Source organism: Pongo abelii, chromosome 19 (assembly GCF_028885655.2).
Source record: "Pongo abelii isolate AG06213 chromosome 19, NHGRI_mPonAbe1-v2.0_pri, whole genome shotgun sequence".
In the NCBI taxonomy this organism is placed as follows: domain Eukaryota; kingdom Metazoa; phylum Chordata; class Mammalia; order Primates; family Hominidae; genus Pongo; species Pongo abelii.
In genome coordinates, this window is record NC_072004.2 from 97295440 (window position 1) to 97311588 (window position 16149).

The window sequence follows — 16149 nt, forward strand, 5'->3', positions numbered from 1 at the left end:
GATGTTTGTTTCTGTAACTGAGTTACACTGTCAGTGCCATGTCATCAGCACAGCGTTTCCTAATCAGGTGTGAAATGCTTCACTGTTAAAGACTCAGAGCCTGCTGTGCAGGTGATCATGTTGCCCGACTTTCCAATAACCCAAATGCTTTTAAAAAAAAAAAATGTTGGGCCGGGCGCGGTGGCTCACGCCTGTAATCCCAGCACTTTGGGAGGCTGAGGCAGGCTGATCACGAGGTCAGGAGATCGAGACCATCCTGGCTAACACAGTGAAACCCTGTCTCTACTAAAAACACAAAAAATTAGCTGGGCATGGTGGTGAGTGCCTGTAGTCACAGCTACTCGGGAGGCTGAGGCAGGAAAATGGCGTGGACCCGGGAGGTGGAGCTTGCATTGAGCTGAGATTGCGCCACTGTACTCCAGCCTGGGTGACAGAGCTAGACTCCGTCTCAAAAAAAAAAAAAAAAAACTGTTGGCGGGGCACGGTGGCTCATGCCTATAATCTCAGCATTTTGGGAGGCCGAGGCAGGTGGATCATCTGAGGTCAGGAGTTAGAGACCAGACTGGTCAATGTGGTGAAACCCTGTCTCTACTAAAAATACAAAAAAAAATTAGCTGGGCGTGGTGGTGGGCACCTGTAATCCCAGCTACTCAAACTCAGGAGGCTGAGGCAGAAGAATTGCTTGAACCTGGGAGGTGGAGGTTGCAATGAGCTGAGATCATGCCATTGCACTCCAGCCTGGGCAACAAGAGCGAAACTCCATCTCAAAAAACAACCACCAAAAAAAACTGTTGGCTGGGTGCGGTGGCTCATGCCTGTAATCCCAGTACTTTGGGAGACCAAGGCAGGCGGATCACTTGAGGTCGGGAGTTCAAGATGAGCCTGACCAACATGGAGAAACCCTTTCTCTACTGAAAATACAAAATTAGCCGGGTGTGGTGGCGCATGCCTGTAATCCCAGCTACTCGGGACGCTGAGGCAGGAGCATCGCTTTATCCCAGGAGGTGGAGGTTGTGGTGAGCTGAGATAGTGCCATTGCACTCAAGCCTGGGCAACAAGAGCAAAACTCTCCATCTCAAAAAACAAAACAAAACAAAACAAAACACTGTTGGCTGGGTGTGGTGACTCACGCCTGTAATCCCAGCACTTTTGGAGGCCGAGGTGGGTGGATTACCTGAGGTTGGGAGTTCGAGATGAGCCTGACCAACATGGAGAAATCCCGTCTCTACTAAAAAAATACAAAATTAGCTGGGCATGGTGACGCATGCCTGTAATCCCAGCTATTCGGGAGGCTGAGGCAGGAGAACCGCTTGAACCCAGGAGATGAAGGTTGCGGTGACCCGAGATCACGCCATTGCACTCCAGCCTGGGCAACAAGAGCGAAGCTCTGTCTCAAAAAAACAAAACAAAACTGTTATAGAAAATTCCAAACACATGTTACTTGTAATTTATTACTCCGAAAGATGTACCCTGGGCCAGTCGTGGTGGTTCACATCTGTAATCCCAGCACTTTGGGAGGCCGAGGCGGGTGGATCATGAGGTCAGGAGTTCAAGACCAGCCTGACCAACATGGTAAAAACCCATCTCTACTAAAAATGCAAAAATTAGCCAGGAATGGTGGTGTGCGCCTGTAATCCCAGCCACTCAGGAGGCTAAGGCAAGAGAATTGCTTGAACCCGGGAGGCAGAGGTTGCAGTGAGCCGAGATCGCGCCACTGCACTCCAACCCAGGCAACTGAGTAAGACTCTGTCTCAAAACAAAAACAAAAAGTACTCTGAAATTTAGCAGCTTCACATAATCAACATTTATCATTTACACAGTGTCCAAGGATCAGAGAGCAACTCAGCTGGGCGGTTCTGGCTGCCGCTCTCATCAGGCCACACTGGCACCAGGCTGTGGTGTCTGGAAGGCTTCAGATCCTGTGCACAGGGCTGTGGCAGGAGGCCTCAGGTCCTCGGGAAGCTGTTGGCGGGAGGATTTAGCTCCCTGCCACCCACAGCCCCCAGCCTCTCCCTAGTGCTACTCAGAGCAAGGCAGCTGGCTTCCCCCAAGGGAGGCCTCAGGCAGAGGGAGAGCAGACACCTAGGAGGGATCCACAGTGTCTTTATCACCTGGCCTGCCCTGTGGATCACACAGACCCACGTTCATGCAGTGGGAGGGGGCAAGACCACGACACACGCACCGGAGTCTCCAAACACCACAAAGGCCAAAGCAGCACTGCCACCAGCTTCCACAGGTATGTTTTCCTTGATTGTATTGTGAATTCTTTTTAAAAACAATTAGAATCCAGGCCGGGTGCGGTGGCTAAGGCCTCTAATCCCAGCACTTTGGGAGGCCGAGACGGGTGGATCACAAGGTCAGGAGATCGAGACAATCCTGACTAACAGTGAAACCCTATCTCTACTAAAGATACAAAACAATTAGCCAGGCGTGGTGGTGGGTGCCTGTAGTCTCAGCTACTCAGGAGGCTGAGGCAGGAGAATCACTTGAACCCGGGAGGCGGAGCTTGCAGTGAGCCAAGATCGCACCACTGCACTCCAGCCTAGGTGACAGAGCAAGAATCAAATGATGTTGCATACACTGCATTAAGTTGGAGTCTCTCTTCATCAATAGAACTGGTCTTGTCTTAGTCCAGTTGGGCTGCTATCAAGAACACCATACACTGGCTGGCATATAAACAACAGAAATTTCTCATTGCTCTGGAGGCTGGGAAGTCCCAGAAGGTGCCAGCAGATTGGGTGCCTGGTGAGGACGGCGTCCTTCGGTATGTGATAGTCTCATTACCTCCCCAAACCCCCATTTCCTGGTAACATCACTGTGGCATCAGGATTTCAACATATAAATTTTGGGAGGACACACCTCTCCATCCCCACCGGCCTCCTTTTACCCCTGCAGTGTTCTGAAGGACAGAGGTGCTTCCCTGGAGTCTCCCATACCCGGGCCTGGCTGGGGACACTGCACCCCAGTGTGGAACATACTCCTGTTTCCCCATCCTGCTGGGGTGTGGCGGTCAGACCCACAGGAGCCAGAGCCCTGTGAACGTATAGCATGGTGGGTCCTTTCGTTTTTCTTTTGTTTTTGCTGCCCAGGTTGAGGTGCAGTGGCACAGTTGTAGCTCACTGCAGCCCCAAATTCGTAGGATCAAGTGATCTTCCTGCTTCAGCCTCGCAAGCAGCTGGGACTACAGGTGTGCTCCACCACACCCAGCTAATGTTTTGTATTTTTTGTAGAGACATGGTTTCACCATGTTGCTCAGGCTAGTCTGGAACTCCTGGGCTCAAGTGATCTACCCACTTGAGCCTATCAAAATGCTGGGATTACTGGCATGAGCCACTCTGCCCAGCCCTAAAATTCTTTTGAGCTATTTTCAGTTGATACCTGCTCCCACCACCCACACCCTACACCCTGTCCTAGGCAATCGCAGACCTGCTTTCAGTATCTATAAACTTGCCTTTGATGGACATTTAACATAAATGACGATTACACTATGTAATGTTTTTGAGGCTCACTCATGTTTTAGAGAGTATTTTATCCTTTTAAGATTCGATTGTGGCCGGGTGCGGTGGCTCACGCCTGTAATCTCAGCACTTTGGGAGGCCGAGGCGGGTGGATCACAAGGTCAGGAGATCGAGATCGTCCTGGATAACACCGTGAAACCCCGTCTCTACTAAAAATACAAAAAAGTAGCCGGGCGTGGTTGCAGGTGCCTATAGTCCCAGCTACTCGCGAGCGTGAGGCAGGAGAATGGCCTGAACCCGGGAGGCGGAGCTTGCAGTGAGCGGAGATCCCGCCACTGCACTCCAGCTGGGGCAACAGAGCGAGACTCTGTCAAAATAAATAAATAAATAAATAAAATAAAAAGATTTGATTGTGTGGGTATACATTTTGTTTGTAACCATTCCAGTTGGCAAACATTTGGTTTCTTTTTTGTCCATTATGAATAATACTGCCATAAACATTTACGAACATTATAAACCATTATAAATGTTGCATTAAGCCTTTTCATGAATATGTGCTTTCATTTCTCTTGAGTAGATTCCTGAGTGGAAGTCCCCAAATGTTTTCCAATGTAGGTGTGCCACTTTGCACCCCCTAGCAATGCTGGGCTGCTCCAGGTGGCCACAGGCTCGGCAATACCTGCTGTGCTTGATCCCAGCTGTATGAGTGTGAAGCAGTGTGTCACACTGTGGGTCGCACTTGCACTTCCCCAATGAGTCTTCCTGGGCAGAAACCTATTTAAATCTTTTGCTCATTTTTAATTGGGCTGTCTGATTGAGTTATGAGTACTTACATATCCTGTATACAGTCCTTTATCAGATACATGAGGCCGGGCGCAGTGGCTCACGCCTGTAATCCCAGCACTTTGGGAGGCCCAGGCGGGCAGATCACCTGAGGCCAGGAGTTCGAGACCAGCCTGGCCAGCATAGCAAAAAAACCGTCTCTACCAAAAATACAAAAATTAGCTGGGTGTGGTGGTGCACGCCTGTAGTCCCAGCTATTTGGGAGGCTGAAGCAGGACAATCGCTTGATCCCAGAAGGCAGAGGCTGCAGTGAACTGAGATTGCCCCATTGCACTCCAGCCTGGGCAACAAGAGCAAAACTCTGTCTCCAAAAAAAAAAAGGTGATTGGCCGACATTTTATGTGATTTGTCTTTCATTTTCTTAATGATGTCTTCTCAAGGGCAAAACCTTTTATTCTAGTGCAGTAGTTTTTTCCACATGGTGCATGCCTTTGCTATCCTAAGAACTCCTGAGCTGAGGTAGGCAGATCACTTGAGCCCGTGATGTCGAGGCTGCAGTCAGCTATGATTGTACCACTGCACTCCAGCCTGGGTGACAGAAACCCTGTCTCAAAAACAAACTCTTAGCCCAACCAGATATTGTAAAGATTTTCTCTCATATTTCTTCTGTGATCTTCTGCTATATTTTATGTTTGTTGACATTTAGATATACAGTCCATATTTGGGCTAACTTTTCATATGGAGTGAACATCTTTTCTGTGTGTAGGAACATCCACCTGTCCTGGCACCCCTTGTTGATAAACTGTCGTTTCCCCCAATGCAATGTCTCACCGCCTTTGTTGAAAATTTATTCACCATAGGCCGGGTGCAGTGGCTCACGCCTGTAATCCCAGCACTTTGGGAGGCTGAGGCAGATGGATCACCTGAGGTCAGGAGTTCAAGACCAGCCTGGCAAACATGGTAAAAATCCCATCTCTACTAAAAATACAAAATTAGCCGGGCCTGGTGGTAGGTGCCTGTAATCCCAGGTACTCGGGAGGCTAAGGCAGAATTATTGCTTGAACTTGGGAGGCAGATGCTGCAGTGAGTTGAGATGGCACCACTGCACTCTAGCCTGGGCAGCAGAGAAACCCTCTCAAAAAAAAAAAAAAAAAAAAAGACAAAAAAAGACACACAGACATATATGTCCTTGCCAATGCTATGTCCTAAAATGATGGCATCCCATTAACTGGCTTTCTTGCATTACTAAAAGGATGAACTTTTAAAATAATTTTGTTATTTAAAAACCTTTTTTATTTTTATTTGTTGAGATGGAGTCCCGCTCTGTTCCCCAGGCTGGAGTGCAGTGGTGCGATCTTGGCTCACCACAACCTCCGCCTCCCAGGTTGAAGCGATTTTCCTGCCTCAGCCTCCCGAGTAGCTGGGACTACAGGCACGCACCACCATGCCCAGCTAGTTTTTGTATTTTTAGTAGAGGTGGGGTTTCACCATGTTGGCCAGGCTGGTCTCGAACTCCCGACGTCGTAATCTGCCTACCAAAGTGCTGGGATTACAGATGTGAGCCACCGTACCCGGCCGGAAACAACTTTTTACTTTTCTTTTGAGACGGAGTCTGGCTCTGTTGCCCAGACTGGAGTGCAATAGTGCGATCTCAGATCACCGCAACCTCCGCCTCCCGGGTTCAAGCGATTCTCTCCTGCCTGAGCCTCCTGAAGAGCTTGGGACTACAGGCACACGCTACCATGCCCAGCTGATTTTTGTATTTTTAGTAGAGACGGGGTTTCACCATTTAGGCCAGGATGGTTTTGATTTCTTGACCTTGTGATCCGCCCGCCTCGGCCTCCCAAAGTGCTGGGATTACAGGCGTGAGCCCCCACACCCGGCCGAAACAACTTTTTAAGATAGGATCTGTGTTGTTCAGGCTGGATTCAAATTCCTGGGCTCAAGCGATCCTCCTACCTCAGCCTCCCAAGTAGCTGGGACTATAGGCATGTACCACTTCGTCCAGCTTCTGGCTTTTTCCATGGTTGTAAACTGCCTATTCATGTTCTTGGTGGTAAATGTTTCCCAAGGTTGTTTGTCTTGAATTTGTGAGATTGTCTGATTTACAGAAGTTTTTGTTTGAGAGTCTTGCTCTGTCACCCAGGCAGTACAGTGGCACAATCTTGGCTCAATGCAGCCTCTACCTCCGGAGCTCAAGGGATCCTCCCACCTCATCTTCGCAAGTAGTTGGGACCACAGGTGGCACCACCATGCCCAGTTAATTTTTTTCTTTTTCTTTATGTTACAGCAATGAGTCTGGGTACTTTTTGCTTTTTTTTTTTTTTTTTGTAGAGATGGGTTTTGCCACGTTGCCCAGGTTGGTGACTTAGTTTTTTTTTTTTTTTTTGAGACGGAGTCTCGCTCTGTCGCCCAGGCTGGAGTGCAGTGGCCGGATCTCAGCTCACTGCAAGCTCCGCCTCCTCGGTTTACACCATTCTCCTGCCTCAGCCTCCCGAGTAGCTGGGACTACAGGTGCCCACCACCACGCCCAGCTAATTTTTTGTATTTTTAGTAGAGATGGGGTTTCACCGTGTTAGCCAGGATGATCTTTATCTCCTGACCTCGTGATCCGCCTGCCTCGGCCTCCCAAAGTGCTGGGATTACTGGTGTGAGCCACTGCGCCTGGCCTACAGAAGTTTTAAAAAGTCCTTACTGTCCTGCAAAGATAGGTACTCTTTTTTACCTAACAATACCATGAACACACCCACCAAAACTGACAATGCTTTCTGACTTCTAAAGCCTCTGCTCAATTTTCCCCAAGTCTCTTCTTGCAGTTGTGTCCCCACATCAGTATCTGGACAGAGGCCACGCTGTGCACTGGGATGCCCGCTGCCTCTATTTCCTCTTCTGCGCTTGGTGCCACCCAGGTGTCCAGGAGCCAGAGTGTTTTGCTGACAATGTCCTGTGTTCTGGATTTGCTGGGCTGAACCCTCCAGGTGTCCTGTGAATCCTCTCCCATCCTCTGCACTTCTTAGGCAGGATGAGCCCAGTTTAAGTTTTAGAGGCGGTGCTGGGGCCTCCTGCTGCTTCACGTCATTGGATTTGTCTTCTGGTCCTACCTGTAGTGAGGTATGGTTGCTTCTGGGAAGCTGGGCTGGTCCACCCATTATCAGTGGCCTCCTCAACTGTCATCTTCAATTTCACTGTTTCTCACATGCATCATTTTATTGGACACTTCAAAATGGTGATTTTCTAATTTTGGGTTTTTTTTTTTTTTTTTTGAGAGTCTTGCTCTTTTGCCCAGGCTGGAGTGCAGTGGTGCACTCTCGGCTCACTGCAACCTCCGCCTCCTGAGTTCAAGTGATTCTCATGCCTCGGCCTCCCAAAGTGCTGGAGTTACAGGCGTGAGCCACCGTGCCTGGCCTGATTTTCTAATTATTTCTGTATTTCTTAGCTGGAATTCTTTCTTTCTTTTTTTTTTTTAAAAAAAGGACCCTGTCATCAATTGTTGCCCCAAAATTAAATAGTTCATACAGAAAAGACAAATTAAATGCCCGATTCTTTCCTTTTATTTGCCAATTTTTATGAGCCAGTGCCTTACAACTTCCAAAGGTAAACATGAGTCGTCTTTTCTTAAGCATCATCATGAACTCTTAGATGTTGATTTATTCAACACAAACTAAAAAAGGAATGTTAAGTCTTAAGATATCATTAATACTAACTTGAATTACTTGTTTATGAAGGATTTATATACTAAATAAAATATATGCTCACATTTTTATATGTAGATATTAATTTACAAGTAATTAACATGCTCTAAAACATTTTATAATTCACTTCAATAACGTGTATAGATAACACAAAAATTAACTCTGGCCTACCTTAGGCTACATGATCACAGACAAGCTGATGTAATTAAAATGAGAAGATTTATTTCCTGGTACTTTCATGGCTTTATTTTTACATTAAAGTCTTTCATGACGTATTATTTATTGCTATCTTCCACCAAATGCTTGGCCAGTCAATCCCAGGGTGATCTTAATAATGACAGCTAACACATGTAAACCATAAACATTTATGAAAATTATATATCCTCATATAAATTTCATAATAACATGTGTAAGTTACAAAAGAGAAAAAGTCAACGAGGATATGGGGGAAGCCAAAAGGAATACAAACAAACGAACCGAACTATGTACAAATTATGCAGATCACATAATTTGCAGGAGGAGGTGGAAAGAAAGAAAAGAACTCATCTAGGCAACTTTTGAAACCAGTACTTAGATGCTACAGATCAAACACAAAAACAACAGTACACGATTAAGGAAGTAAGGTGCCTCCACAGTGAGTGCGCCTCCCGGGGGCACAGGTTGAGCAGTTCACCTACAGCACTGACATGGCCTAAGCGAATGTCGTGTCAATCTGAGAGCCAGGTTTCTCCCTGTCACAGGAAGAAACTACACATAAGGAAAGGGGCAGGTGAGACAGGAACAGCAGGAACTAGACAGCTACAGAAACCAACGGGGGCGGTAAATGCACAAGCACGTGTCATAGATCCACTTCCCAGCTCTGTCCCAGGAGGGCCCAGAAGCAACAAGCACAGCCAGTGCCCAGGTCTTGGTTGCTAAATCCCAGTCTCCAATGAGGGAGCGCTCCCTGGAGAAGCAGCTGGGTGCAGAGCTGGGACAAGGAAAACTGAAGACATCCCAAAATAAACAAGTGCTTAAATAAGGATGGGGCACAGGAGACAATCTCCAGGAGCTCCCAATGGCCAAAGCGTGGAAACAGTATCAGATTATGACTCACAGAATCCAACAAACAGCCCTTGCATTCATACTGATATATAAAGAAAGAAATCATAGGTCAGGCGCAGTGGCTCATGCCTTTTGGGAGGCCAAGGCAGGTGGATCACTTGAGCTCGAAAATTTGAGACCAGCCTGAGCAACATGGGGAAACCCCATCTCTACAAAAAATACAAAAAGTTAGCTAGGCATGGTGGTGAGCACCTGTGGTTCTAGTTACTCAGGAGGCTGAGATGGGAGATCACTTGAGCCCGGGAGGTCGAGGCTGCAGTGATCCATGATCGAGCCACTGCACTGCAGCTTGAGCGACAGAGGAAGACCCTGTCTCAAAAAAAAAAAAAAAAAAAAAAAAGAAAAAGCTGAAGGGACTGCTCTTTCTTAGAGACGAATTCCAATTAATAAACGTCAAAGGAATGAGGAAAATGCAAAAATCACCTTTGAAAACTAAGTTAATAATTACTGCATTGCAAGACCCACCAGTGGATGCTGAAATTATCGGGTAGGCCGGGCACGGTGGCTCACGCCTGTAATCCTAGCACCTTGGGAGGCTGAGGCAGGTGGACTGCCTGAGCTCAGGAGTTGGAGACCAGCCTGGGCAACATGGTGAAACCCCGTCTCTACTAAAAATACAAAAAAATTACCTGGGCATGGTGGCGCATGCCTGTAATCCCAGCTACTTGGGAGGCTGAGACAGGGGAACTGCTGGAACCCGGGAGGTGGAGGTTGCAGTGAGCTGAGATGGCGCCACTGCACTCCAGCCTCGGCAAGAGTGAGACTCCATCTCAAAAAAAAAAAAACATTGGTAAAACTTGGAAGTGAAACAGACATTCACTTAGTCTGGAAGTATCTCCCCAAGGTATTTATGGATGACAAAGGGAAAACAGTAACTATGTAGTGGAGAAGCCCCCGCAGCCGCCACCACCACCTGAACTAACACGACCAGGAGTTGGACAGACTGACATTGCATATCTGCACTATGCATTGGGAAGAGGACATCCCAGCTGTGGTATTCATGCCAAAAAATAAACTAAACCAGCAGGGCGTGGTGGGTCAGGCCTGTAATCCCGGCACTTTGGGAGGCCAAGGCGGATGGATCACGAGATCAGGAGTTCAAGACCAGCCTGGCCAGCATGGTGAAACCTTGTCTCTACTAAAAATACAAAAATTAGCTGGGCGTGCTGGCAGGTGCCTGTAATCCCAGCTACTCAGGAGGCTGAGGAAGGAGAATCGCTTGAACCTGGGAGGCAGAGATTGCAGTGAACTGAGATCACACCACTGCACTCCAGCTTGGGAGACAGAGAAAGACTCCGTCTCAAAAAAAAACAAAACAAACAAAAAAAAACTTGTCCAGTCATAAGGTCAGAGTCCCCAATGTGAGGGACATTCTACAAAATAGCTGACAGTATCCTTTAAAAGTGTCAAGGTAATAAAAGACAAAAGCTTTTATAAATCTGAATATAAAAATAACACTTCAGAAAATTCATAAATAGAGAAATAGGCTGACATTAATAGGCTATGTTGGGTGTGGTGGCTCAGGCCTGTAATTCCAACACTTTGGGAGACCAAGGCAGGAGGATCCCTGGAGTGTAAGAGTTCGAGACCAACCTGGGCAACACAGTGAGACTCCATCTATACAAAGTTTTAAAAATCAGCCAGGCGCGGTGGTGGGTGCCTGTAGTCCCAGCTACTAAGGAGGCTGAGGTGGGAGATCCCTTGATCCCGGGAGTTCCAGGATGCAGTGAGCTGTGTTTGCGCCACTGCACTCCAGCCCGGACATCAGAGGGAGACCTTGTCTCAAAACACAATTTTTCAAAAATTTAGTTTTTTTAAAAAGGATATTGAGATGCTACAATGTCCATTTCAGGAAGAATATCATAGCACTTTTGAGACAAGTTTTTCTTTTTTTTTGAGACCGAGTCTCACTCTGTCACCCAGGCTGGAGTGCAGTGGTGCGATCTTGGCTCACTGCAAGCTCCGCCTCCTGGGTTCACACCATTCTCCTGCCTCAGCCTCCCAAGTAACTGGGACTACAGGCGCCCGCCACCACGCCTGGCTAATTTTTTGTATTTATAGTAGAGATGGGGTTTCACCATGTTAGCCAGGATGGTCTCGATCTCCTGACTTTGTGATCTGCCTGCCTCAACCTCTCAATGTGCCAGGATTACAGGCGTGAGCCACTGCGCCCGGCCTGAGACAAGTTTTTCTACAAAATGTAATGACATAAGGTAATATGAAGAGACATGATCCTCATGTTTATGTAACTGGAGTTCAGGTATTCATTACGCTCAACAATATCAACCTTTTATGATGCTGTTTTGTTGAATGTGATGAATGCCACTGATAATAGGACATTTAATTCCATTTAGGATATCTGTATTTCCAAGTAAAGTCCTAAATCTGCCAAGGTGGAGATTTATCCATGGTAAAGTCTATTCAATCCAGATATAAAAAAGATAGAGATTGAGGGCCAGGCGCGGTGGTTCACACCTGTAATCCCAGCACTTTGGGAGGCCGAGGTGGGCGGATCACAAGGTCAGGATATCAAGACCAACTTGGCCAACATGGTGAGACCCCGTCTCTACTAAAAATACAAAAATTAGCTGGGCATGGCAGCATGTGCCTGTAATCCCAGCCACTTGGGAGGCTGAGGCAGGAGAATTGCTTGAATGGGGACCCGGGAGGCAGAGGTTGTTGTGAGCTGAGATTGCACCACTGCACTCCAGCCTGGGCTACAGAGCGAGACTCCGTCTCCAAAAAAAAAAAGAGATTAAAGACATTAAAAAAAAAAAAAGATTACAAAGAAGAAACTGCAAAGCAAAATCACAGTGAGCTATTACTTCACACCCAGTAGGATGACTAAACTAAAAAAGGCAAGTGTTGGTGAGAATGTGGAGAAATTGGAACCCTCATACATTGCTGGTAGAAATATAAAATGCTGCAGCTGCTTTGGAAAAGTCTGGCAGTTCCTCAAAAATTAAACAGTTACCTCATGACCTGGCAATTCTACTCGAGAATTGAAAAGATGTTAATATAAAGTGTATATAAAAATGTTCACAGCAGCATTATTCTTATAAAGCCATGGAGTGCAGACAACCCAGATGTCCGTGAACAGATGGACAAAAAAAAAAAAAGTGGTATATCCGTGTCAGCAGTCGGCCACGAAAGAACAGGCTTAGACACGGCACAGCACAGATGCACCTTAAATTAAAATGCTGGCTGGGGACGGGCGTGGTGGCTCACACCTGTAATCCCAGCACTTTGGGAGGCCGAGACGGGCAGATCACGAGGTCAGGAGATAGAGACCATCCTGGCTAACAGGGTGAAACACCGTCTTTACTAAAAAATACAAAAAAAATTAGCCGGCCATGGTGGTGGGTGCCTGTAGTCCCAGCTACTCGGGAGGCTAAGGCAGGAGAATGGTGTGAACCCAGGAGACAGAGCTTGCAGTGAGCCAAGATTACGCCACTGCACTCCAGCCTGGGCGACAGAGCGAGACTTTGTCTTACAAAACAACAACAACAAATGCTGGCTGGAAGCCGGGCATGGTGTATCACGCCTGTAATCCCAGCACTTTGGGAGGCAGAGGTAGGCAGATCACCTGAGGTCAGGAGTTCAAAACCAGCCTAGCCAACATGGTGAAACCCCGTCTCTACTAAAAATACAAAAAATTAGTGGCCAGGCACGGCAGCTCACGCCTGTAATTCCAGCACTTTGGGAGGCCGAGGCGGGCAGATCACGAGGTCAGAAGATTGAGACCATCCTGGCTAACACGGTGGAACCCCATCTCTACTAAAAATACAAAAAATTAGCTGGGCATGGTGGCTGGTGCCTGTAGTCCCAGCTACTCAGGAGGCTGAGGCAGGAGAACCGATTCAACCCAGGAGGCGGAGGTTGCAGTGAGGTGAAATCGTGCCACCACACGCGTCTGCGAAACAGGAGCGAAACTCCATCTCAAAACAAAACAAAACAAAAACCTCTAAAATGAAAGACTGTATTCCTAGATTGCTGAGAGGATAAATGAAATGTATGTAGAACATCCCGCAGAGGTGCAGCCTCAGACACTGGCTGGCCGTTTGTGCAGCCTGAGAGAGGAGTGCTCTTGCAGCTTGAGTTCCAACCATGCCTCACACTCCACTCCATTAGGCTACACGGCAACCTATCACTTGTATGTTTCCTATATTAGACCATCAGCTCACTGCAGATTAAGAACCAAAAGTTACCATTTACATGACAACTCTGTTGCCAGGTACAGACACAGTCATCTCATGAGATCTAAAAGGATGTCTGAGAGCAACATTGTAGCCCTTTAACCCATGTGAGGCTGAACATGATTCAATCAGCTGCCCAGTGTAGATTGCTCCTTAGATCTCTGTGCACACCAGCCAGAAGCCAGAGCACCTGTGGGAGCTGCACGCTCACACCTGAGACCCTCTCCAAGGACGTCGGGCTGAAGACGGAGCTGGGCAGACCATGAGCCACCCTGGAAGAGCTCCAAGTCCCACAGGAATGCTGCCTCTCCTGCCTGGGGCTGGCCATTTCCTACCCTCAGCCCATGCCGGCCAGGGAAAGGGACCAGGAAGAACAGGGCTTCCTTTTTCTCCCCACCCTGAGTGTAATTTGGCTTGGCCACACTTAAGTCATGTGTCCAATCTGGGCCAATCCCTGTGCTTTCTTTTTTTTCCCGAGACAGAGTTGTGCTCTTTTTCACCCAGGCTGGAGTGCAATGGCGCGATCTCGGCTCACTGCAACCTCCACCTCCCGGGTTCAAGCGATTCTCCTGCCTCAGCCTCCGGAGTAGCTGGGATTACAGGTGCATGGCACCATGGAACCACAGGACTGCCAGAGGCAAAGGGGGTTCCCCAAGTGCCCACGGGGGACAGGCTGCCAGTTCAGTTTGTCGGCTATAGCTCGCTGTCTGAGCAAAGCATCACTCACTCACCATGTGGGGGGCAGCAGGGCACTGGGCAGTGTGGAGTGTCTGCCCTGCAAGGCTCTGTGCCCGGAGGACTGGCAGCACCCTTCAAGAGGGGACCAGACAGCCCCGCTGGCCAAGACCTCATGTCTACTTGCTGTCTGTGCAGTCAGCGGAAGAGCCCCGCTCTTCTTTGTCTCACAAGCACGCCAATGAGACAGTAAATTAAATAGTCCTCTGGCCTTGGAAGTAAAATAAGTTTTTGTGTTTTATGAATAAGGAAATGAAGACTGGGTACGATGAGGCTCGGCCCAGCTACCTGACCTGCTGCCCACCAGAAGCCCCGGTGGCTTCCAGACCCAGCCTATACCCTAGTTATAAATGGCCAGCCCCATCCCCACCACAGGAACAGAATCAGGTCATTCTCCTTTGGCCACTCGGCAGCACCTGCCTCAATGATCCCACCACTGGCCCCCCAGCAAATGCCAGCTGTTACTCTATGACATCATTCTCTCTACATCCTTCACCTCCAGCCCTCCCAAGACCATGCCACATATGGACACTACTTCAGCGTGTCCACGTGCTATCAGCTGACAAACTGGAGAGGTCCGGCTCTAGGCAACACTCTCCTGCGGGACAGCTGGTGCCTCTGCCCAGCCTGTCCAATGCTGACGCCCCTCAGCTGGCTCCTCCCTGGGGCCTTCTCTCCAATGACACCTACCCACCCAGTTCCCCACGGCCTCATAATACTTCATTCCCGTGCCCCTCACCCCCGAGAATGCCGGTAAGTCCCAAATGCTGGTCACTTCTCCCTCCAAATGCCTGTTACAACTCTACTGCACAACCAAAGCAGTGCTGCTTGTCAGTCCTGTCATTTGTCACAGCCTGCAAGGACTGACCACACCAGCCCACCAGGTGCCCTCTCCACTTCCTAAGCAGCAGGGAGCCAGTCCTAGCATGGCCCCAGAGAGCAGACCCCCTGCCTGGCATGGGCCTGCTCAGGCCTTGCTCCAACACTGAGGCCCAGGCCAAGGGCACCTGCTTGGGGATAACCTGACTCTAACACACTGAACTGATGACATTTTCTGTCACATTCACAGCAACTAAAGCTGGGTATTTAGTAATCCTTTCTCCTGCTAGACTGGGCTTCTGGAAAGGCCAAGATTAGTCATCCTGTTCATTTGGGTTCCTAGACTGTGGCCCTGGCTGGCATGGGGCAAGCTGCTTAGATAGCAGCTGCTGATCTGTAGTGACATCTGTGACTGGGACCGACAGTGAAAGAACCACCCTTAGTCACACTCCCTTGCCCATGACTCAGCCAGGGCCATCCCAGCGTGGAAGAAAGCTTAGCCTGGGATGTGTGCCCGCAGGAGCCGCTGGTGCAGGGAAAGGTTTCAGCAGACACGGCATGCATTCCTGTCTGTCCACTACCACTGCCCACTGCCCCGGTCTTCCTTACATCCCAGCTGTGGGACAGTGGGGTCAGGCAGAACTCTGGAGCTCCCTTGTCCCCCTTCCCATCTCATTCTCAAAGTGCTGTCACCAACCCAGCATCAGGGGGCACAAGGCTCTCTCTCCACTGCCCAGCATCAGGGGGCACAAGGTTCTCTCTCTGCCTAGCTTGGAGTGCAGTGGCGTGATAATGGCTCACAGCAGCCTCAACCTCCAGGGCTCAAGCGATCCTCCCACCTCAGCCTTTAGAATAGCTGAGACCACAGGTACATGCCTCTACACCCAGCTAATTTTTGTATTTTTAGTAGAGACAGGGTTTTGCCATGTTGCCTAGGCTGGTCTCGAACTTCTGGGCTCAAGAGATGCTTCTGCCCTGACCTCCCAAAGTGCTGGGATTACAGGTATCAGGCGTTGCCCTACTCCTTTTTGAGACGGAGTTTCACTCTTGTTGTCCAGACTGAAGTGCAATGGCACAATCGGCTCACTGCAACCTCCACCTCCCTGGTTCAGGCGATTCTCTTGCCTCAGCCTCCCGAGTAGCTGGGATTATAGGCATGCACCACCACACCCAGCTAATTTTGTATTTTTAGTAGAGACGGGGTTTTACCATGTTGGCCAGGCTGGTCTTGAACTCCTGACCTCAGGTGATCCACCTGCCCCAGCCTCCCAAAGTGTTGGGATTACAGGCGTGAGCCACCACGCCCAGCCGCCCCACTCCTAAATGGACGGATTGTCACAGCTTCCACCAGCCACTTCATCA